Source organism: Triturus cristatus, chromosome 4_1 (genome assembly GCF_964204655.1).
Source record: "Triturus cristatus chromosome 4_1, aTriCri1.1, whole genome shotgun sequence".
Taxonomy (NCBI): Eukaryota; Metazoa; Chordata; class Amphibia; order Caudata; family Salamandridae; genus Triturus; species Triturus cristatus.
In genome coordinates, this window is record NC_140585.1 from 108,472,191 (window position 1) to 108,494,868 (window position 22,678).

A 22,678-nucleotide genomic window follows, 5' to 3' on the forward strand; every position below is an offset into this window, starting at 1 on the left:
GGTGGCAAATGGATGGCTGCGCGGAACCATGAAAGAAATGACAGAAAGTTATGGGAGTCATTACTAAGCACCCAGCATCAAGAACGTGCATTTTGGATGCATTTTCAAAAGGAAAGAGAACGGAAAAATCTGTAGATTGAAGGTGATTGAGATAAACAAAATATTCCGTTTTTCTAAAAGCTACTGTAAAGAGTCTTTGGTTTAGAAGAAGAACCCTTACCAATGATCAAGAGAGATGCGACAGATTTCTATCATCAAAGCATTATGGTTGTCAAGATGAATCATCACTTTGATGTCTTCAACAAGTAGGATTCTTTTGATCTATAATCATCAAAAATGAGATAGCCCCATTTCATGGGATTTTTCAAGGCAAACGTCTGACAGATTAAGCGGGGTCCTCTTCCCGGTTGGAGGACATATCTCTTCCTTCATCATGATGCCAGCCTAGCTTTCTGCCCAAAATCCAAGGTAAGCATGGCAAAAGTCTGGAGATGCCGGGGATTGAACCCGGGGCCTCATACATGCAAAGCATGCGCTCTACCACTGAGCTACATCCCCACTTCTGCAAGATTTGACTGTATGATTGGAAACCCTGCATTGAACCGACGGCCACATCACCCCATTCGACTCTGCAGTATACAATGTCAGTCAGGAAAATCCTTCAGCCTTGTACCTGGATGATCTTCATGGTCTTATGTACAAATGCCTATATACAGCCTTCTTAGCGCAGTAGGCAGCGCGTCAGTCTCATAATCTGAAGGTCCTGAGTTCGATCCTCAGAGAGGGCATTTATTTCCTTCTTTTGGAATGCAAAATTCTCCGATTTTCTTGAAATGCGCAAACTATGCCTAGTTCAAAGATTTTTCCAAAGCAAATGTCTGACTATTTAAGTGGGGCTCTCACCCCAACTGCATGACAAACTTCTTCTTTCTGCATGATGGCAGGCTAGCCTTCTGGAAAAAAGCCAAGATAAGGAACAGAGGCTCCTGGAGATGCCGGGGATTGAACCCGGGACCTCATACATGCGAAACATGCGCTCTACCACTGAGCTACATCCCCACTTTTGCACTTGAGCTGTTTGATGGATGCAAGGAATCCCTGAAACCCAGGGACTGCAAAGTCTCGATCATAATCAATGGAAGGTATTGTTTGAATAAAAGTGAAAGATATGGAAATCGAAGCACAAAATCCTTCGAGCCAGATTTGAACCAGCGACCTAAGGATGTCTGACTTTATGCTACAGTCCTCCGCTCTACCAACTGAGCTATCGAAGGAGTGGCTGAAGTATCTTTCAGCGCTGTAATTATCTCTCGCTCAAGAAAGGTTGTGGGGGTGGGGATCAGGAGCAGATCGATGAAAATCATGAACATTACCTGCAGCTCCCTCTCAAAGTCACCAGTTCTTAGAGCACACTGTAAGGTACGTCTTATCACCCCAAAGGAGGATTTCAGACCAAAGTTCATGTTCTGTCTTGGCTTGGGGATAAGCAGGGGTGCTCCAAATTTCAATTTTACAGAAAGGAAAGGAACTTTGATACAAAGACCTTGGGCAGCATTGGTGGCAAATGGATGGCTGCGCGGAACCATGAAAGAAATGACAGAAAGTTATGGGAGTCATTACTAAGCACCCAGCATCAAGAACGTGCATTTTGGATGCATTTTCAAAAGGAAAGAGAACGGAAAAATCTGTAGATTGAAGGTGATTGAGATAAACAAAATATTCCGTTTTTCTAAAAGCTACTGTAAAGAGTCTTTGGTTTAGAAGAAGAACCCTTACCAATGATCAAGAGAGATGCGACAGATTTCTATCATCAAAGCATTATGGTTGTCAAGATGAATCATCACTTTGATGTCTTCAACAAGTAGGATTCTTTTGATCTATAATCATCAAAAATGAGATAGCCCCATTTCATGGGATTTTTCAAGGCAAACGTCTGACAGATTAAGCGGGGTCCTCTTCCCGGTTGGAGGACATATCTCTTCCTTCATCATGATGCCAGCCTAGCTTTCTGCCCAAAATCCATGGTAAGCATGGCAAAAGTCTGGAGATGCCGGGGATTGAACCCGGGGCCTCATACATGCAAAGCATGCGCTCTACCACTGAGCTACATCCCCACTTCTGCAAGATTTGACTGTATGATTGGAAACCCTGCATTGAACCGACGGCCACATCACCCCATTCGACTCTGCAGTATACAATGTCAGTCAGGAAAATCCTTCAGCCTTGTACCTGGATGATCTTCATGGTCTTATGTACAAATGCCTATATACAGCCTTCTTAGCGCAGTAGGCAGCGCGTCAGTCTCATAATCTGAAGGTCCTGAGTTCGATCCTCAGAGAGGGCATTTATTTCCTTCTTTTGGAATGCAAAATTCTCCGATTTTCTTGAAATGCGCAAACTATGCCTAGTTCAAAGATTTTTCCAAAGCAAATGTCTGACTATTTAAGTGGGGCTCTCACCCCAACTGCATGACAAACTTCTTCTTTCTGCATGATGGCAGGCTAGCCTTCTGGAAAAAAGCCAAGATAAGGAACAGAGGCTCCTGGAGATGCCGGGGATTGAACCCGGGACCTCATACATGCGAAACATGCGCTCTACCACTGAGCTACATCCCCACTTTTGCACTTGAGCTGTTTGATGGATGCAAGGAATCCCTGAAACCCAGGGACTGCAAAGTCTCGATCATAATCAATGGAAGGTATTGTTTGAATAAAAGTGAAAGATATGGAAATCGAAGCACAAAATCCTTCGAGCCTGATTTGAACCAGCAACCTAAGGATGTCTGACTTTATGCTACAGTCCTCCGCTCTACCAACTGAGCTATCGAAGGAGTTGCTGAAGTATCTTTCAGCGCTGTAATTATCTCTCGCTCAAGAAAGGTTGTGGGGGTGGGGATCAGGAGCAGATCGATGAAAATCATTAACATTACCTGCAGCTCCCTCTCAAAGTCACCAGTTCTTAGAGCACACTGTAAGGTACGTCTTATCACCCCAAAGGAGGATTTCAGACCAAAGTTCATGTTCTGTCTTGGCTTGGGGATAAGCAGGGGTGCTCCAAATTTCAATTTTACAGAAAGGAAAGGAACTTTGATACAAAGACCTTGGGCAGCATTGGTGGCAAATGGATGGCTGCGCGGAACCATGAAAGAAATGACAGAAAGTTATGGGAGTCATTACTAAGCACCCAGCATCAAGAACGTGCATTTTGGATGCATTTTCAAAAGGAAAGAGAACGGAAAAATCTGTAGATTGAAGGTGATTGAGATAAACAAAATATTCCGTTTTTCTAAAAGCTACTGTAAAGAGTCTTTGGTTTAGAAGAAGAACCCTTACCAATGATCAAGAGAGATGCGACAGATTTCTATCATCAAAGCATTATGGTTGTCAAGATGAATCATCACTTTGATGTCTTCAACAAGTAGGATTCTTTTGATCTATAATCATCAAAAATGAGATAGCCCCATTTCATGGGATTTTTCAAGGCAAACGTCTGACAGATTAAGCGGGGTCCTCATCCCTGTTGGAGGACATATCTCTTCCTTCATCATGATGCCAGCCTAGCTTTCTGCCCAAAATCCAAGGTAAGCATGGCAAAAGTCTGGAGATGCCAGGGATTGAAACCGGGGCCTGATACATGCAAAGCATGCGCTCTACCACTGAGCTACATCCCCACTTCTGCAAAATTTGACTGTATGATTGGAAACCCTGCATTGAACCGACGGCCACATCACCCCATTTGACTCTGCAGTATACAATGTCAGTCAGGAAAAAACTTCAGCCTTGTACCTGGATGATCTTCATGGTCTTATGTACAGATGCCTATATACAGCCTTCTTAGCGCAGTAGGCAGCGCGTCAGTCTCATAATCTGAAGGTCCTGAGTTCGATCCTCAGAGAGGGCATTTATTTCCTTCTTTTGGAATGCAAAATTCTCCGATTTTCTTGAAATGCGCAAACTATGCCTAGTTCAAAGATTTTTCCAAAGCAAATGTCTGACTATTTAAGTGGGGCTCTCACCCCAACTGCATGACAAACTTCTTCTTTCTGCATGATGGCAGGCTAGCCTTCTGGAAAAAAGCCAAGATAAGGAACAGAGGCTCCTGGAGATGCCGGGGATTGAACCCGGGACCTCATACATGCGAAGCATGCGCTCTACCACTGAGCTACATCCCCACTTTTGCACTCGAGCTGTTTGATGGATGCAAGGAGTCCCTGAAACCCAGGGACTGCAAAGTCTCGATCATAATCAATGGAAGGTATTGTTTGAATAAAAGTGAAAGATATGGAAATCGAAGCACAAAATCCTTCGAGCCAGATTTGAACCAGCGACCTAAGGATGTCTGACTTTATGCTACAGTCCTCCGCTCTACCAACTGAGCTATCGAAGGAGTTGCTGAAGTATCTTTCAGCGCTGTAATTATCTCTCGCTCAAGAAAGGTTGTGGGGGTGGGGATCAGGAGCAGATCGATGAAAATCATGAACATTACCTGCAGCTCCCTCTCAAAGTCACCAGTTCTTAGAGCACACTGTAAGGTACGTCTTATCACCCCAAAGGAGGATTTCAGACCAAAGTTCATGTTCTGTCTTGGCTTGGGGATAAGCAGGGGTGCTCCAAATTTCAATTTTACAGAAAGGAAAGGAACTTTGATACAAAGACCTTGGGCAGCATTGGTGGCAAATGGATGGCTGCGCGGAACCATGAATGAAATGACAGAAAGTTATGGGAGTCATTACTAAGCACCCAGCATCAAGAACGTGCATTTTGGATGCATTTTCAAAAGGAAAGAGAACGGAAAAATCTGTAGATTGAAGGTGATTGAGATAAACAAAATATTCCGTTTTTCTAAAAGCTACTGTAAAGAGTCTTTGGTTTAGAAGAAGAACCCTTACCAATGATCAAGAGAGATGCGACAGATTTCTATCATCAAAGCATTATGGTTGTCAAGATGAATCATCACTTTGATGTCTTCAACAAGTAGGATTCTTTTGATCTATAATCATCAAAAATGAGATAGCCCCATTTCATGGGATTTTTCAAGGCAAACGTCTGACAGATTAAGCGGGGTCCTCATCCCGGTTGGAGGACATATCTCTTCCTTCATCATGATGCCAGCCTAGCTTTCTGCCCAAAATCCAAGGTAAGCATGGCAAAAGTCTGGAGATGCCGGGGATTGAACCCGGGGCCTCATACATGCAAAGCATGCGCTCTACCACTGAGCTACATCCCCACTTCTGCAAGATTTGACTGTATGATTGGAAACCCTGCATTGAACCGACGGCCACATCACCCCATTCGACTCTGCAGTATACAATGTCAGTCAGGAAAATCCTTCAGCCTTGTACCTGGATGATCTTCATGGTCTTATGTACAAATGCCTATATACAGCCTTCTTAGCGCAGTAGGCAGCGCGTCAGTCTCATAATCTGAAGGTCCTGAGTTCGATCCTCAGAGAGGGCATTTATTTCCTTCTTTTGGAATGCAAAATTCTCCGATTTTCTTGAAATGCGCAAACTATGCCTAGTTCAAAGATTTTTCCAAAGCAAATGTCTGACTATTTAAGTGGGGCTCTCACCCCAACTGCATGACAAACTTCTTCTTTCTGCATGATGGCAGGCTAGCCTTCTGGAAAAAAGCCAAGATAAGGAACAGAGGCTCCTGGAGATGCCGGGGATTGAACCCGGGACCTCATACATGCGAAACATGCGCTCTACCACTGAGCTACATCCCCACTTTTGCACTTGAGCTGTTTGATGGATGCAAGGAATCCCTGAAACCCAGGGACTGCAAAGTCTCGATCATAATCAATGGAAGGTATTGTTTGAATAAAAGTGAAAGATATGGAAATCGAAGCACAAAATCCTTCGAGCCTGATTTGAACCAGCGACCTAAGGATGTCTGACTTTATGCTACAGTCCTCCGCTCTACCAACTGAGCTATCGAAGGAGTGGCTGAAGTATCTTTCAGCGCTGTAATTATCTCTCGCTCAAGAAAGGTTGTGGGGGTGGGGATCAGGAGCAGATCGATGAAAATCATTAACATTACCTGCAGCTCCCTCTCAAAGTCACCAGTTCTTAGAGCACACTGTAAGGTACGTCTTATCACCCCAAAGGAGGATTTCAGACCAAAGTTCATGTTCTGTCTTGGCTTGGGGATAAGCAGGGGTGCTCCAAATTTCAATTTTACAGAAAGGAAAGGAACTTTGATACAAAGACCTTGGGCAGCATTGGTGGCAAATGGATGGCTGCGCGGAACCATGAAAGAAATGACAGAAAGTTATGGGAGTCATTACTAAGCACCCAGCATCAAGAACGTGCATTTTGGATGCATTTTCAAAAGGAAAGAGAACGGAAAAATCTGTAGATTGAAGGTGATTGAGATAAACAAAATATTCAGTTTTTCTAAAAGCTACTGTAAAGAGTCTTTGGTTTAGAAGAAGAACCCTTACCAATGATCAAGAGAGATGCGACAGATTTCTATCATCAAAGCATTATGGTTGTCAAGATGAATCATCACTTTGATGTCTTCAACAAGTAGGATTCTTTTGATCTATAATCATCAAAAATGAGATAGCCCCATTTCATGGGATTTTTCAAGGCAAACGTCTGACAGATTAAGCGGGGTCCTCTTCCCGGTTGGAGGACATATCTCTTCCTTCATCATGATGCCAGCCTAGCTTTCTGCCCAAAATCCAAGGTAAGCATGGCAAAAGTCTGGAGATGCCGGGGATTGAACCCAGGGCCTCATACATGCAAAGCATGCGCTCTACCACTGAGCTACATCCCCACTTCTGCAAGATTTGACTGTATGATTGGAAACCCTGCATTGAACCGACGGCCACATCACCCCATTCGACTCTGCAGTATACAATGTCAGTCAGGAAAATCCTTCAGCCTTGTACCTGGATGATCTTCATGGTCTTATGTACAGATGCCTATATACAGCCTTCTTAGCGAAGTAGGCAGCGCGTCAGTCTCATAATCTGAAGGTCCTGAGTTCGATCCTCAGAGAGGGCATTTATTTCCTTCTTTTGGAATGCAAAATTCTCCGATTTTCTTGAAATGCGCAAACTATGCCTAGTTCAAAGATTTTTCCAAAGCAAATGTCTGACTATTTAAGTGGGGCTCTCACCCCAACTGCATGACAAACTTCTTCTTTCTGCATGATGGCAGGCTAGCCTTCTGGAAAAAAGCCAAGATAAGGAACAGAGGCTCCTGGAGATGCCGGGGATTGAACCCGGGACCTCATACATGCGAAACATGCGCTCTACCACTGAGCTACATCCCCACTTTTGCACTTGAGCTGTTTGATGGATGCAAGGAATCCCTGAAACCCAGGGACTGCAAAGTCTCGATCATAATCAATGGAAGGTATTGTTTGAATAAAAGTGAAAGATATGGAAATCGAAGCACAAAATCCTTCGAGCCTGATTTGAACCAGCGACCTAAGGATGTCTGACTTTATGCTACAGTCCTCCGCTCTACCAACTGAGCTATCGAAGGAGTGGCTGAAGTATCTTTCAGCGCTGTAATTATCTCTCGCTCAAGAAAGGTTGTGGGGGTGGGGATCAGGAGCAGATCGATGAAAATCATTAACATTACCTGCAGCTCCCTCTCAAAGTCACCAGTTCTTAGAGCACACTGTAAGGTACGTCTTATCACCCCAAAGGAGGATTTCAGACCAAAGTTCATGTTCTGTCTTGGCTTGGGGATAAGCAGGGGTGCTCCAAATTTCAATTTTACAGAAAGGAAAGGAACTTTGATACAAAGACCTTGGGCAGCATTGGTGGCAAATGGATGGCTGCGCGGAACCATGAAAGAAATGACAGAAAGTTATGGGAGTCATTACTAAGCACCCAGCATCAAGAACGTGCATTTTGGATGCATTTTCAAAAGGAAAGAGAACGGAAAAATCTGTAGATTGAAGGTGATTGAGATAAACAAAATATTCCGTTTTTCTAAAAGCTACTGTAAAGAGTCTTTGGTTTAGAAGAAGAACCCTTACCAATGATCAAGAGAGATGCGACAGATTTCTATCATCAAAGCATTATGGTTGTCAAGATGAATCATCACTTTGATGTCTTCAACAAGTAGGATTCTTTTGATCTATAATCATCAAAAATGAGATAGCCCCATTTCATGGGATTTTTCAAGGCAAACGTCTGACAGATTAAGCGGGGTCCTCTTCCCGGTTGGAGGACATATCTCTTCCTTCATCATGATGCCAGCCTAGCTTTCTGCCCAAAATCCAAGGTAAGCATGGCAAAAGTCTGGAGATGCCGGGGATTGAACCCGGGGCCTCATACATGCAAAGCATGCGCTCTACCACTGAGCTACATCCCCACTTCTGCAAGATTTGACTGTATGATTGGAAACCCTGCATTGAACCGACGGCCACATCACCCCATTCGACTCTGCAGTATACAATGTCAGTCAGGAAAATCCTTCAGCCTTGTACCTGGATGATCTTCATGGTCTTATGTACAAATGCCTATATACAGCCTTCTTAGCGCAGTAGGCAGCGCGTCAGTCTCATAATCTGAAGGTCCTGAGTTCGATCCTCAGAGAGGGCATTTATTTCCTTCTTTTGGAATGCAAAATTCTCCGATTTTCTTGAAATGCGCAAACTATGCCTAGTTCAAAGATTTTTCCAAAGCAAATGTCTGACTATTTAAGTGGGGCTCTCACCCCAACTGCATGACAAACTTCTTCTTTCTGCATGATGGCAGGCTAGCCTTCTGGAAAAAAGCCAAGATAAGGAACAGAGGCTCCTGGAGATGCCGGGGATTGAACCCGGGACCTCATACATGCGAAACATGCGCTCTACCACTGAGCTACATCCCCACTTTTGCACTTGAGCTGTTTGATGGATGCAAGGAATCCCTGAAACCCAGGGACTGCAAAGTCTCGATCATAATCAATGGAAGGTATTGTTTGAATAAAAGTGAAAGATATGGAAATCGAAGCACAAAATCCTTCGAGCCAGATTTGAACCAGCGACCTAAGGATGTCTGACTTTATGCTACAGTCCTCCGCTCTACCAACTGAGCTATCGAAGGAGTGGCTGAAGTATCTTTCAGCGCTGTAATTATCTCTCGCTCAAGAAAGGTTGTGGGGGTGGGGATCAGGAGCAGATCGATGAAAATCATGAACATTACCTGCAGCTCCCTCTCAAAGTCACCAGTTCTTAGAGCACACTGTAAGGTACGTCTTATCACCCCAAAGGAGGATTTCAGACCAAAGTTCATGTTCTGTCTTGGCTTGGGGATAAGCAGGGGTGCTCCAAATTTCAATTTTACAGAAAGGAAAGGAACTTTGATACAAAGACCTTGGGCAGCATTGGTGGCAAATGGATGGCTGCGCGGAACCATGAAAGAAATGACAGAAAGTTATGGGAGTCATTACTAAGCACCCAGCATCAAGAACGTGCATTTTGGATGCATTTTCAAAAGGAAAGAGAACGGAAAAATCTGTAGATTGAAGGTGATTGAGATAAACAAAATATTCCGTTTTTCTAAAAGCTACTGTAAAGAGTCTTTGGTTTAGAAGAAGAACCCTTACCAATGATCAAGAGAGATGCGACAGATTTCTATCATCAAAGCATTATGGTTGTCAAGATGAATCATCACTTTGATGTCTTCAACAAGTAGGATTCTTTTGATCTATAATCATCAAAAATGAGATAGCCCCATTTCATGGGATTTTTCAAGGCAAACGTCTGACAGATTAAGCGGGGTCCTCTTCCCGGTTGGAGGACATATCTCTTCCTTCATCATGATGCCAGCCTAGCTTTCTGCCCAAAATCCAAGGTAAGCATGGCAAAAGTCTGGAGATGCCGGGGATTGAACCCGGGGCCTCATACATGCAAAGCATGCGCTCTACCACTGAGCTACATCCCCACTTCTGCAAGATTTGACTGTATGATTGGAAACCCTGCATTGAACCGACGGCCACATCACCCCATTCGACTCTGCAGTATACAATGTCAGTCAGGAAAATCCTTCAGCCTTGTACCTGGATGATCTTCATGGTCTTATGTACAAATGCCTATATACAGCCTTCTTAGCGCAGTAGGCAGCGCGTCAGTCTCATAATCTGAAGGTCCTGAGTTCGATCCTCAGAGAGGGCATTTATTTCCTTCTTTTGGAATGCAAAATTCTCCGATTTTCTTGAAATGCGCAAACTATGCCTAGTTCAAAGATTTTTCCAAAGCAAATGTCTGACTATTTAAGTGGGGCTCTCACCCCAACTGCATGACAAACTTCTTCTTTCTGCATGATGGCAGGCTAGCCTTCTGGAAAAAAGCCAAGATAAGGAACAGAGGCTCCTGGAGATGCCGGGGATTGAACCCGGGACCTCATACATGCGAAACATGCGCTCTACCACTGAGCTACATCCCCACTTTTGCACTTGAGCTGTTTGATGGATGCAAGGAATCCCTGAAACCCAGGGACTGCAAAGTCTCGATCATAATCAATGGAAGGTATTGTTTGAATAAAAGTGAAAGATATGGAAATCGAAGCACAAAATCCTTCGAGCCTGATTTGAACCAGCGACCTAAGGATGTCTGACTTTATGCTACAGTCCTCCGCTCTACCAACTGAGCTATCGAAGGAGTTGCTGAATTATCTTTCAGCGCTGTAATTATCTCTCGCTCAAGAAAGGTTGTGGGGGTGGGGATCAGGAGCAGATCGATGAAAATCATTAACATTACCTGCAGCTCCCTCTCAAAGTCACCAGTTCTTAGAGCACACTGTAAGGTACGTCTTATCACCCCAAAGGAGGATTTCAGACCAAAGTTCATGTTCTGTCTTGGCTTGGGGATAAGCAGGGGTGCTCCAAATTTCAATTTTACAGAAAGGAAAGGAACTTTGATACAAAGACCTTGGGCAGCATTGGTGGCAAATGGATGGCTGCGCGGAACCATGAAAGAAATGACAGAAAGTTATGGGAGTCATTACTAAGCACCCAGCATCAAGAACGTGCATTTTGGATGCATTTTCAAAAGGAAAGAGAACGGAAAAATCTGTAGATTGAAGGTGATTGAGATAAACAAAATATTCCGTTTTTCTAAAAGCTACTGTAAAGAGTCTTTGGTTTAGAAGAAGAACCCTTACCAATGATCAAGAGAGATGCGACAGATTTCTATCATCAAAGCATTATGGTTGTCAAGATGAATCATCACTTTGATGTCTTCAACAAGTAGGATTCTTTTGATCTATAATCATCAAAAATGAGATAGCCCCATTTCATGGGATTTTTCAAGGCAAACGTCTGACAGATTAAGCGGGGTCCTCTTCCCGGTTGGAGGACATATCTCTTCCTTCATCATGATGCCAGCCTAGCTTTCTGCCCAAAATCCAAGGTAAGCATGGCAAAAGTCTGGAGATGCCGGGGATTGAACCCGGGGCCTCATACATGCAAAGCATGCGCTCTACCACTGAGCTACATCCCCACTTCTGCAAGATTTGACTGTATGATTGGAAACCCTGCATTGAACCGACGGCCACATCACCCCATTCGACTCTGCAGTATACAATGTCAGTCAGGAAAATCCTTCAGCCTTGTACCTGGATGATCTTCATGGTCTTATGTACAAATGCCTATATACAGCCTTCTTAGCGCAGTAGGCAGCGCGTCAGTCTCATAATCTGAAGGTCCTGAGTTCGATCCTCAGAGAGGGCATTTATTTCCTTCTTTTGGAATGCAAAATTCTCCGATTTTCTTGAAATGCGCAAACTATGCCTAGTTCAAAGATTTTTCCAAAGCAAATGTCTGACTATTTAAGTGGGGCTCTCACCCCAACTGCATGACAAACTTCTTCTTTCTGCATGATGGCAGGCTAGCCTTCTGGAAAAAAGCCAAGATAAGGAACAGAGGCTCCTGGAGATGCCGGGGATTGAACCCGGGACCTCATACATGCGAAACATGCGCTCTACCACTGAGCTACATCCCCACTTTTGCACTTGAGCTGTTTGATGGATGCAAGGAATCCCTGAAACCCAGGGACTGCAAAGTCTCGATCATAATCAATGGAAGGTATTGTTTGAATAAAAGTGAAAGATATGGAAATCGAAGCACAAAATCCTTCGAGCCTGATTTGAACCAGCAACCTAAGGATGTCTGACTTTATGCTACAGTCCTCCGCTCTACCAACTGAGCTATCGAAGGAGTTGCTGAAGTATCTTTCAGCGCTGTAATTATCTCTCGCTCAAGAAAGGTTGTGGGGGTGGGGATCAGGAGCAGATCGATGAAAATCATTAACATTACCTGCAGCTCCCTCTCAAAGTCACCAGTTCTTAGAGCACACTGTAAGGTACGTCTTATCACCCCAAAGGAGGATTTCAGACCAAAGTTCATGTTCTGTCTTGGCTTGGGGATAAGCAGGGGTGCTCCAAATTTCAATTTTACAGAAAGGAAAGGAACTTTGATACAAAGACCTTGGGCAGCATTGGTGGCAAATGGATGGCTGCGCGGAACCATGAAAGAAATGACAGAAAGTTATGGGAGTCATTACTAAGCACCCAGCATCAAGAACGTGCATTTTGGATGCATTTTCAAAAGGAAAGAGAACGGAAAAATCTGTAGATTGAAGGTGATTGAGATAAACAAAATATTCCGTTTTTCTAAAAGCTACTGTAAAGAGTCTTTGGTTTAGAAGAAGAACCCTTACCAATGATCAAGAGAGATGCGACAGATTTCTATCATCAAAGCATTATGGTTGTCAAGATGAATCATCACTTTGATGTCTTCAACAAGTAGGATTCTTTTGATCTATAATCATCAAAAATGAGATAGCCCCATTTCATGGGATTTTTCAAGGCAAACGTCTGACAGATTAAGCGGGGTCCTCATCCCTGTTGGAGGACATATCTCTTCCTTCATCATGATGCCAGCCTAGCTTTCTGCCCAAAATCCAAGGTAAGCATGGCAAAAGTCTGGAGATGCCAGGGATTGAAACCGGGGCCTGATACATGCAAAGCATGCGCTCTACCACTGAGCTACATCCCCACTTCTGCAAAATTTGACTGTATGATTGGAAACCCTGCATTGAACCGACGGCCACATCACCCCATTTGACTCTGCAGTATACAATGTCAGTCAGGAAAAAACTTCAGCCTTGTACCTGGATGATCTTCATGGTCTTATGTACAGATGCCTATATACAGCCTTCTTAGCGCAGTAGGCAGCGCGTCAGTCTCATAATCTGAAGGTCCTGAGTTCGATCCTCAGAGAGGGCATTTATTTCCTTCTTTTGGAATGCAAAATTCTCCGATTTTCTTGAAATGCGCAAACTATGCCTAGTTCAAAGATTTTTCCAAAGCAAATGTCTGACTATTTAAGTGGGGCTCTCACCCCAACTGCATGACAAACTTCTTCTTTCTGCATGATGGCAGGCTAGCCTTCTGGAAAAAAGCCAAGATAAGGAACAGAGGCTCCTGGAGATGCCGGGGATTGAACCCGGGACCTCATACATGCGAAGCATGCGCTCTACCACTGAGCTACATCCCCACTTTTGCACTCGAGCTGTTTGATGGATGCAAGGAGTCCCTGAAACCCAGGGACTGCAAAGTCTCGATCATAATCAATGGAAGGTATTGTTTGAATAAAAGTGAAAGATATGGAAATCGAAGCACAAAATCCTTCGAGCCAGATTTGAACCAGCGACCTAAGGATGTCTGACTTTATGCTACAGTCCTCCGCTCTACCAACTGAGCTATCGAAGGAGTTGCTGAAGTATCTTTCAGCGCTGTAATTATCTCTCGCTCAAGAAAGGTTGTGGGGGTGGGGATCAGGAGCAGATCGATGAAAATCATGAACATTACCTGCAGCTCCCTCTCAAAGTCACCAGTTCTTAGAGCACACTGTAAGGTACGTCTTATCACCCCAAAGGAGGATTTCAGACCAAAGTTCATGTTCTGTCTTGGCTTGGGGATAAGCAGGGGTGCTCCAAATTTCAATTTTACAGAAAGGAAAGGAACTTTGATACAAAGACCTTGGGCAGCATTGGTGGCAAATGGATGGCTGCGCGGAACCATGAATGAAATGACAGAAAGTTATGGGAGTCATTACTAAGCACCCAGCATCAAGAACGTGCATTTTGGATGCATTTTCAAAAGGAAAGAGAACGGAAAAATCTGTAGATTGAAGGTGATTGAGATAAACAAAATATTCCGTTTTTCTAAAAGCTACTGTAAAGAGTCTTTGGTTTAGAAGAAGAACCCTTACCAATGATCAAGAGAGATGCGACAGATTTCTATCATCAAAGCATTATGGTTGTCAAGATGAATCATCACTTTGATGTCTTCAACAAGTAGGATTCTTTTGATCTATAATCATCAAAAATGAGATAGCCCCATTTCATGGGATTTTTCAAGGCAAACGTCTGACAGATTAAGCGGGGTCCTCATCCCGGTTGGAGGACATATCTCTTCCTTCATCATGATGCCAGCCTAGCTTTCTGCCCAAAATCCAAGGTAAGCATGGCAAAAGTCTGGAGATGCCGGGGATTGAACCCGGGGCCTCATACATGCAAAGCATGCGCTCTACCACTGAGCTACATCCCCACTTCTGCAAGATTTGACTGTATGATTGGAAACCCTGCATTGAACCGACGGCCACATCACCCCATTCGACTCTGCAGTATACAATGTCAGTCAGGAAAATCCTTCAGCCTTGTACCTGGATGATCTTCATGGTCTTATGTACAAATGCCTATATACAGCCTTCTTAGCGCAGTAGGCAGCGCGTCAGTCTCATAATCTGAAGGTCCTGAGTTCGATCCTCAGAGAGGGCATTTATTTCCTTCTTTTGGAATGCAAAATTCTCCGATTTTCTTGAAATGCGCAAACTATGCCTAGTTCAAAGATTTTTCCAAAGCAAATGTCTGACTATTTAAGTGGGGCTCTCACCCCAACTGCATGACAAACTTCTTCTTTCTGCATGATGGCAGGCTAGCCTTCTGGAAAAAAGCCAAGATAAGGAACAGAGGCTCCTGGAGATGCCGGGGATTGAACCCGGGACCTCATACATGCGAAACATGCGCTCTACCACTGAGCTACATCCCCACTTTTGCACTTGAGCTGTTTGATGGATGCAAGGAATCCCTGAAACCCAGGGACTGCAAAGTCTCGATCATAATCAATGGAAGGTATTGTTTGAATAAAAGTGAAAGATATGGAAATCGAAGCACAAAATCCTTCGAGCCAGATTTGAACCAGCGACCTAAGGATGTCTGACTTTATGCTACAGTCCTCCGCTCTACCAACTGAGCTATCGAAGGAGTGGCTGAAGTATCTTTCAGCGCTGTAATTATCTCTCGCTCAAGAAAGGTTGTGGGGGTGGGGATCAGGAGCAGATCGATGAAAATCATGAACATTACCTGCAGCTCCCTCTCAAAGTCACCAGTTCTTAGAGCACACTGTAAGGTACGTCTTATCACCCCAAAGGAGGATTTCAGACCAAAGTTCATGTTCTGTCTTGGCTTGGGGATAAGCAGGGGTGCTCCAAATTTCAATTTTACAGAAAGGAAAGGAACTTTGATACAAAGACCTTGGGCAGCATTGGTGGCAAATGGATGGCTGCGCGGAACCATGAAAGAAATGACAGAAAGTTATGGGAGTCATTACTAAGCACCCAGCATCAAGAACGTGCATTTTGGATGCATTTTCAAAAGGAAAGAGAACGGAAAAATCTGTAGATTGAAGGTGATTGAGATAAACAAAATATTCCGTTTTTCTAAAAGCTACTGTAAAGAGTCTTTGGTTTAGAAGAAGAACCCTTACCAATGATCAAGAGAGATGCGACAGATTTCTATCATCAAAGCATTATGGTTGTCAAGATGAATCATCACTTTGATGTCTTCAACAAGTAGGATTCTTTTGATCTATAATCATCAAAAATGAGATAGCCCCATTTCATGGGATTTTTCAAGGCAAACGTCTGACAGATTAAGCGGGGTCCTCATCCCTGTTGGAGGACATATCTCTTCCTTCATCATGATGCCAGCCTAGCTTTCTGCCCAAAATCCAAGGTAAGCATGGCAAAAGTCTGGAGATGCCAGGGATTGAAACCGGGGCCTGATACATGCAAAGCATGCGCTCTACCACTGAGCTACATCCCCACTTCTGCAAAATTTGACTGTATGATTGGAAACCCTGCATTGAACCGACGGCCACATCACCCCATTTGACTCTGCAGTATACAATGTCAGTCAGGAAAAAACTTCAGCCTTGTACCTGGATGATCTTCATGGTCTTATGTACAGATGCCTATATACAGCCTTCTTAGCGCAGTAGGCAGCGCGTCAGTCTCATAATCTGAAGGTCCTGAGTTCGATCCTCAGAGAGGGCATTTATTTCCTTCTTTTGGAATGCAAAATTCTCCGATTTTCTTGAAATGCGCAAACTATGCCTAGTTCAAAGATTTTTCCAAAGCAAATGTCTGACTATTTAAGTGGGGCTCTCACCCCAACTGCATGACAAACTTCTTCTTTCTGCATGATGGCAGGCTAGCCTTCTGGAAAAAAGCCAAGATAAGGAACAGAGGCTCCTGGAGATGCCGGGGATTGAACCCGGGACCTCATACATGCGAAGCATGCGCTCTACCACTGAGCTACATCCCCACTTTTGCACTCGAGCTGTTTGATGGATGCAAGGAGTCCCTGAAACCCAGGGACTGCAAAGTCTCGATCATAATCAATGGAAGGTATTGTTTGAATAAAAGTGAAAGATATGGAAATCGAAGCACAAAATCCTTCGAGCCAGATTTGAACCAGCGACCTAAGGATGTCTGACTTTATGCTACAGTCCTCCGCTCTACCAACTGAGCTATCGAAGGAGTTGCTGAAGTATCTTTCAGCGCTGTAATTATCTCTCGCTCAAGAAAGGTTGTGGGGGTGGGGATCAGGAGCAGATCGATGAAAATCATGAACATTACCTGCAGCTCCCTCTCAAAGTCACCAGTTCTTAGAGCACACTGTAAGGTACGTCTTATCACCCCAAAGGAGGATTTCAGACCAAAGTTCATGTTCTGTCTTGGCTTGGGGATAAGCAGGGGTGCTCCAAATTTCAATTTTACAGAAAGGAAAGGAACTTTGATACAAAGACCTTGGGCAGCATTGGTGGCAAATGGATGGCTGCGCGGAACCATGAATGAAATGACAGAAAGTTATGGGAGTCATTACTAAGCACCCAGCATCAAGAACGTGCATTTTGGATGCATTTTCAAAAGGAAAGAGAACGGAAAAATCTGTAGATTGAAGGTGATTGAGATAAACAAAATATTCCGTTTTTCTAAAAGCTACTGTAAAGAGTCTTTGGTTTAGAAGAAGAACCCTTACCAATGATCAAGAGAGATGCGACAGATTTCTATCATCAAAGCATTATGGTTGTCAAGATGAATCATCACTTTGATGTCTTCAACAAGTAGGATTCTTTTGATCTATAATCATCAAAAATGAGATAGCCCCATTTCATGGGATTTTTCAAGGCAAACGTCTGACAGATTAAGCGGGGTCCTCATCCCGGTTGGAGGACATATCTCTTCCTTCATCATGATGCCAGCCTAGCTTTCTGCCCAAAATCCAAGGTAAGCATGGCAAAAGTCTGGAGATGCCGGGGATTGAACCCGGGGCCTCATACATGCAAAGCATGCGCTCTACCACTGAGCTACATCCCCACTTCTGCAAGATTTGACTGTATGATTGGAAACCCTGCATTGAACCGACGGCCACATCACCCCATTCGACTCTGCAGTATACAATGTCAGTCAGGAAAATCCTTCAGCCTTGTACCTGGATGATCTTCATGGTCTTATGTACAAATGCCTATATACAGCCTTCTTAGCGCAGTAGGCAGCGCGTCAGTCTCATAATCTGAAGGTCCTGAGTTCGATCCTCAGAGAGGGCATTTATTTCCTTCTTTTGGAATGCAAAATTCTCCGATTTTCTTGAAATGCGCAAACTATGCCTAGTTCAAAGATTTTTCCAAAGCAAATGTCTGACTATTTAAGTGGGGCTCTCACCCCAACTGCATGACAAACTTCTTCTTTCTGCATGATGGCAGGCTAGCCTTCTGGAAAAAAGCCAAGATAAGGAACAGAGGCTCCTGGAGATGCCGGGGATTGAACCCGGGACCTCATACATGCGAAACATGCGCTCTACCACTGAGCTACATCCCCACTTTTGCACTTGAGCTGTTTGATGGATGCAAGGAATCCCTGAAACCCAGGGACTGCAAAGTCTCGATCATAATCAATGGAAGGTATTGTTTGAATAAAAGTGAAAGATATGGAAATCGAAGCACAAAATCCTTCGAGCCAGATTTGAACCAGCGACCTAAGGATGTCTGACTTTATGCTACAGTCCTCCGCTCTACCAACTGAGCTATCGAAGGAGTGGCTGAAGTATCTTTCAGCGCTGTAATTATCTCTCGCTCAAGAAAGGTTGTGGGGGTGGGGATCAGGAGCAGATCGATGAAAATCATGAACATTACCTGCAGCTCCCTCTCAAAGTCACCAGTTCTTAGAGCACACTGTAAGGTACGTCTTATCACCCCAAAGGAGGATTTCAGACCAAAGTTCATGTTCTGTCTTGGCTTGGGGATAAGCAGGGGTGCTCCAAATTTCAATTTTACAGAAAGGAAAGGAACTTTGATACAAAGACCTTGGGCAGCATTGGTGGCAAATGGATGGCTGCGCGGAACCATGAAAGAAATGACAGAAAGTTATGGGAGTCATTACTAAGCACCCAGCATCAAGAACGTGCATTTTGGATGCATTTTCAAAAGGAAAGAGAACGGAAAAATCTGTAGATTGAAGGTGATTGAGATAAACAAAATATTCCGTTTTTCTAAAAGCTACTGTAAAGAGTCTTTGGTTTAGAAGAAGAACCCTTACCAATGATCAAGAGAGATGCGACAGATTTCTATCATCAAAGCATTATGGTTGTCAAGATGAATCATCACTTTGATGTCTTCAACAAGTAGGATTCTTTTGATCTATAATCATCAAAAATGAGATAGCCCCATTTCATGGGATTTTTCAAGGCAAACGTCTGACAGATTAAGCGGGGTCCTCATCCCTGTTGGAGGACATATCTCTTCCTTCATCATGATGCCAGCCTAGCTTTCTGCCCAAAATCCAAGGTAAGCATGGCAAAAGTCTGGAGATGCCAGGGATTGAAACCGGGGCCTGATACATGCAAAGCATGCGCTCTACCACTGAGCTACATCCCCACTTCTGCAAAATTTGACTGTATGATTGGAAACCCTGCATTGAACCGACGGCCACATCACCCCATTTGACTCTGCAGTATACAATGTCAGTCAGGAAAAAACTTCAGCCTTGTACCTGGATGATCTTCATGGTCTTATGTACAGATGCCTATATACAGCCTTCTTAGCGCAGTAGGCAGCGCGTCAGTCTCATAATCTGAAGGTCCTGAGTTCGATCCTCAGAGAGGGCATTTATTTCCTTCTTTTGGAATGCAAAATTCTCCGATTTTCTTGAAATGCGCAAACTATGCCTAGTTCAAAGATTTTTCCAAAGCAAATGTCTGACTATTTAAGTGGGGCTCTCACCCCAACTGCATGACAAACTTCTTCTTTCTGCATGATGGCAGGCTAGCCTTCTGGAAAAAAGCCAAGATAAGGAACAGAGGCTCCTGGAGATGCCGGGGATTGAACCCGGGACCTCATACATGCGAAGCATGCGCTCTACCACTGAGCTACATCCCCACTTTTGCACTCGAGCTGTTTGATGGATGCAAGGAGTCCCTGAAACCCAGGGACTGCAAAGTCTCGATCATAATCAATGGAAGGTATTGTTTGAATAAAAGTGAAAGATATGGAAATCGAAGCACAAAATCCTTCGAGCCAGATTTGAACCAGCGACCTAAGGATGTCTGACTTTATGCTACAGTCCTCCGCTCTACCAACTGAGCTATCGAAGGAGTTGCTGAAGTATCTTTCAGCGCTGTAATTATCTCTCGCTCAAGAAAGGTTGTGGGGGTGGGGATCAGGAGCAGATCGATGAAAATCATGAACATTACCTGCAGCTCCCTCTCAAAGTCACCAGTTCTTAGAGCACACTGTAAGGTACGTCTTATCACCCCAAAGGAGGATTTCAGACCAAAGTTCATGTTCTGTCTTGGCTTGGGGATAAGCAGGGGTGCTCCAAATTTCAATTTTACAGAAAGGAAAGGAACTTTGATACAAAGACCTTGGGCAGCATTGGTGGCAAATGGATGGCTGCGCGGAACCATGAATGAAATGACAGAAAGTTATGGGAGTCATTACTAAGCACCCAGCATCAAGAACGTGCATTTTGGATGCATTTTCAAAAGGAAAGAGAACGGAAAAATCTGTAGATTGAAGGTGATTGAGATAAACAAAATATTCCGTTTTTCTAAAAGCTACTGTAAAGAGTCTTTGGTTTAGAAGAAGAACCCTTACCAATGATCAAGAGAGATGCGACAGATTTCTATCATCAAAGCATTATGGTTGTCAAGATGAATCATCACTTTGATGTCTTCAACAAGTAGGATTCTTTTGATCTATAATCATCAAAAATGAGATAGCCCCATTTCATGGGATTTTTCAAGGCAAACGTCTGACAGATTAAGCGGGGTCCTCATCCCGGTTGGAGGACATATCTCTTCCTTCATCATGATGCCAGCCTAGCTTTCTGCCCAAAATCCAAGGTAAGCATGGCAAAAGTCTGGAGATGCCGGGGATTGAACCCGGGGCCTCATACATGCAAAGCATGCGCTCTACCACTGAGCTACATCCCCACTTCTGCAAGATTTGACTGTATGATTGGAAACCCTGCATTGAACCGACGGCCACATCACCCCATTCGACTCTGCAGTATACAATGTCAGTCAGGAAAATCCTTCAGCCTTGTACCTGGATGATCTTCATGGTCTTATGTACAAATGCCTATATACAGCCTTCTTAGCGCAGTAGGCAGCGCGTCAGTCTCATAATCTGAAGGTCCTGAGTTCGATCCTCAGAGAGGGCATTTATTTCCTTCTTTTGGAATGCAAAATTCTCCGATTTTCTTGAAATGCGCAAACTATGCCTAGTTCAAAGATTTTTCCAAAGCAAATGTCTGACTATTTAAGTGGGGCTCTCACCCCAACTGCATGACAAACTTCTTCTTTCTGCATGATGGCAGGCTAGCCTTCTGGAAAAAAGCCAAGATAAGGAACAGAGGCTCCTGGAGATGCCGGGGATTGAACCCGGGACCTCATACATGCGAAACATGCGCTCTACCACTGAGCTACATCCCCACTTTTGCACTTGAGCTGTTTGATGGATGCAAGGAATCCCTGAAACCCAGGGACTGCAAAGTCTCGATCATAATCAATGGAAGGTATTGTTTGAATAAAAGTGAAAGATATGGAAATCGAAGCACAAAATCCTTCGAGCCAGATTTGAACCAGCGACCTAAGGATGTCTGACTTTATGCTACAGTCCTCCGCTCTACCAACTGAGCTATCGAAGGAGTGGCTGAAGTATCTTTCAGCGCTGTAATTATCTCTCGCTCAAGAAAGGTTGTGGGGGTGGGGATCAGGAGCAGATCGATGAAAATCATGAACATTACCTGCAGCTCCCTCTCAAAGTCACCAGTTCTTAGAGCACACTGTAAGGTACGTCTTATCACCCCAAAGGAGGATTTCAGACCAAAGTTCATGTTCTGTCTTGGCTTGGGGATAAGCAGGGGTGCTCCAAATTTCAATTTTACAGAAAGGAAAGGAACTTTGATACAAAGACCTTGGGCAGCATTGGTGGCAAATGGATGGCTGCGCGGAACCATGAAAGAAATGACAGAAAGTTATGGGAGTCATTACTAAGCACCCAGCATCAAGAACGTGCATTTTGGATGCATTTTCAAAAGGAAAGAGAACGGAAAAATCTGTAGATTGAAGGTGATTGAGATAAACAAAATATTCCGTTTTTCTAAAAGCTACTGTAAAGAGTCTTTGGTTTAGAAGAAGAACCCTTACCAATGATCAAGAGAGATGCGACAGATTTCTATCATCAAAGCATTATGGTTGTCAAGATGAATCATCACTTTGATGTCTTCAACAAGTAGGATTCTTTTGATCTATAATCATCAAAAATGAGATAGCCCCATTTCATGGGATTTTTCAAGGCAAACGTCTGACAGATTAAGCGGGGTCCTCATCCCTGTTGGAGGACATATCTCTTCCTTCATCATGATGCCAGCCTAGCTTTCTGCCCAAAATCCAAGGTAAGCATGGCAAAAGTCTGGAGATGCCAGGGATTGAAACCGGGGCCTGATACATGCAAAGCATGCGCTCTACCACTGAGCTACATCCCCACTTCTGCAAAATTTGACTGTATGATTGGAAACCCTGCATTGAACCGACGGCCACATCACCCCATTTGACTCTGCAGTATACAATGTCAGTCAGGAAAAAACTTCAGCCTTGTACCTGGATGATCTTCATGGTCTTATGTACAGATGCCTATATACAGCCTTCTTAGCGCAGTAGGCAGCGCGTCAGTCTCATAATCTGAAGGTCCTGAGTTCGATCCTCAGAGAGGGCATTTATTTCCTTCTTTTGGAATGCAAAATTCTCCGATTTTCTTGAAATGCGCAAACTATGCCTAGTTCAAAGATTTTTCCAAAGCAAATGTCTGACTATTTAAGTGG

The 22,678-nt window shown here is 43.9% G+C and overlaps 18 non-coding genes across 18 annotated transcripts; 14 read left to right on the top strand and 4 right to left on the bottom strand.

The window, feature by feature from the left end:
- The first annotated feature begins 715 nt into the window (after positions 1-715).
- Positions 716-788, top strand: TRNAM-CAU (transfer RNA methionine (anticodon CAU)). The gene has a single exon. It is a non-coding gene; the product is annotated as a tRNA-Met (tRNA).
- A 1,483-nt stretch (positions 789-2,271) lies between these two features.
- Positions 2,272-2,344, top strand: TRNAM-CAU (transfer RNA methionine (anticodon CAU)). Its single transcript has one exon. It is a non-coding gene; the product is annotated as a tRNA-Met (tRNA).
- A 1,483-nt stretch (positions 2,345-3,827) lies between these two features.
- On the top strand, positions 3,828-3,900 carry TRNAM-CAU (transfer RNA methionine (anticodon CAU)). The gene has a single exon. It is a non-coding gene; the product is annotated as a tRNA-Met (tRNA).
- Positions 3,901-4,099: 199 nt separating this feature from the next.
- On the bottom strand, positions 4,100-4,171 carry TRNAA-CGC (transfer RNA alanine (anticodon CGC)). Its single transcript has one exon. It is a non-coding gene; the product is annotated as a tRNA-Ala (tRNA).
- Positions 4,172-5,383: 1,212 nt separating this feature from the next.
- On the top strand, positions 5,384-5,456 carry TRNAM-CAU (transfer RNA methionine (anticodon CAU)). Its single transcript has one exon. It is a non-coding gene; the product is annotated as a tRNA-Met (tRNA).
- Positions 5,457-8,495: 3,039 nt separating this feature from the next.
- TRNAM-CAU (transfer RNA methionine (anticodon CAU)) lies at positions 8,496-8,568 on the top strand. Its single transcript has one exon. It is a non-coding gene; the product is annotated as a tRNA-Met (tRNA).
- A 1,483-nt stretch (positions 8,569-10,051) lies between these two features.
- On the top strand, positions 10,052-10,124 carry TRNAM-CAU (transfer RNA methionine (anticodon CAU)). The gene has a single exon. It is a non-coding gene; the product is annotated as a tRNA-Met (tRNA).
- Positions 10,125-11,607: 1,483 nt separating this feature from the next.
- TRNAM-CAU (transfer RNA methionine (anticodon CAU)) lies at positions 11,608-11,680 on the top strand. Its single transcript has one exon. It is a non-coding gene; the product is annotated as a tRNA-Met (tRNA).
- A 1,483-nt stretch (positions 11,681-13,163) lies between these two features.
- On the top strand, positions 13,164-13,236 carry TRNAM-CAU (transfer RNA methionine (anticodon CAU)). Its single transcript has one exon. It is a non-coding gene; the product is annotated as a tRNA-Met (tRNA).
- Positions 13,237-13,435: 199 nt separating this feature from the next.
- On the bottom strand, positions 13,436-13,507 carry TRNAA-CGC (transfer RNA alanine (anticodon CGC)). Its single transcript has one exon. It is a non-coding gene; the product is annotated as a tRNA-Ala (tRNA).
- A 1,212-nt stretch (positions 13,508-14,719) lies between these two features.
- Positions 14,720-14,792, top strand: TRNAM-CAU (transfer RNA methionine (anticodon CAU)). Its single transcript has one exon. It is a non-coding gene; the product is annotated as a tRNA-Met (tRNA).
- A 1,483-nt stretch (positions 14,793-16,275) lies between these two features.
- TRNAM-CAU (transfer RNA methionine (anticodon CAU)) lies at positions 16,276-16,348 on the top strand. The gene has a single exon. It is a non-coding gene; the product is annotated as a tRNA-Met (tRNA).
- A 199-nt stretch (positions 16,349-16,547) lies between these two features.
- Positions 16,548-16,619, bottom strand: TRNAA-CGC (transfer RNA alanine (anticodon CGC)). Its single transcript has one exon. It is a non-coding gene; the product is annotated as a tRNA-Ala (tRNA).
- A 1,212-nt stretch (positions 16,620-17,831) lies between these two features.
- On the top strand, positions 17,832-17,904 carry TRNAM-CAU (transfer RNA methionine (anticodon CAU)). Its single transcript has one exon. It is a non-coding gene; the product is annotated as a tRNA-Met (tRNA).
- Positions 17,905-19,387: 1,483 nt separating this feature from the next.
- On the top strand, positions 19,388-19,460 carry TRNAM-CAU (transfer RNA methionine (anticodon CAU)). The gene has a single exon. It is a non-coding gene; the product is annotated as a tRNA-Met (tRNA).
- Positions 19,461-19,659: 199 nt separating this feature from the next.
- On the bottom strand, positions 19,660-19,731 carry TRNAA-CGC (transfer RNA alanine (anticodon CGC)). Its single transcript has one exon. It is a non-coding gene; the product is annotated as a tRNA-Ala (tRNA).
- A 1,212-nt stretch (positions 19,732-20,943) lies between these two features.
- TRNAM-CAU (transfer RNA methionine (anticodon CAU)) lies at positions 20,944-21,016 on the top strand. The gene has a single exon. It is a non-coding gene; the product is annotated as a tRNA-Met (tRNA).
- Positions 21,017-22,499: 1,483 nt separating this feature from the next.
- TRNAM-CAU (transfer RNA methionine (anticodon CAU)) lies at positions 22,500-22,572 on the top strand. Its single transcript has one exon. It is a non-coding gene; the product is annotated as a tRNA-Met (tRNA).
- Positions 22,573-22,678: the final 106 nt, after the last annotated feature.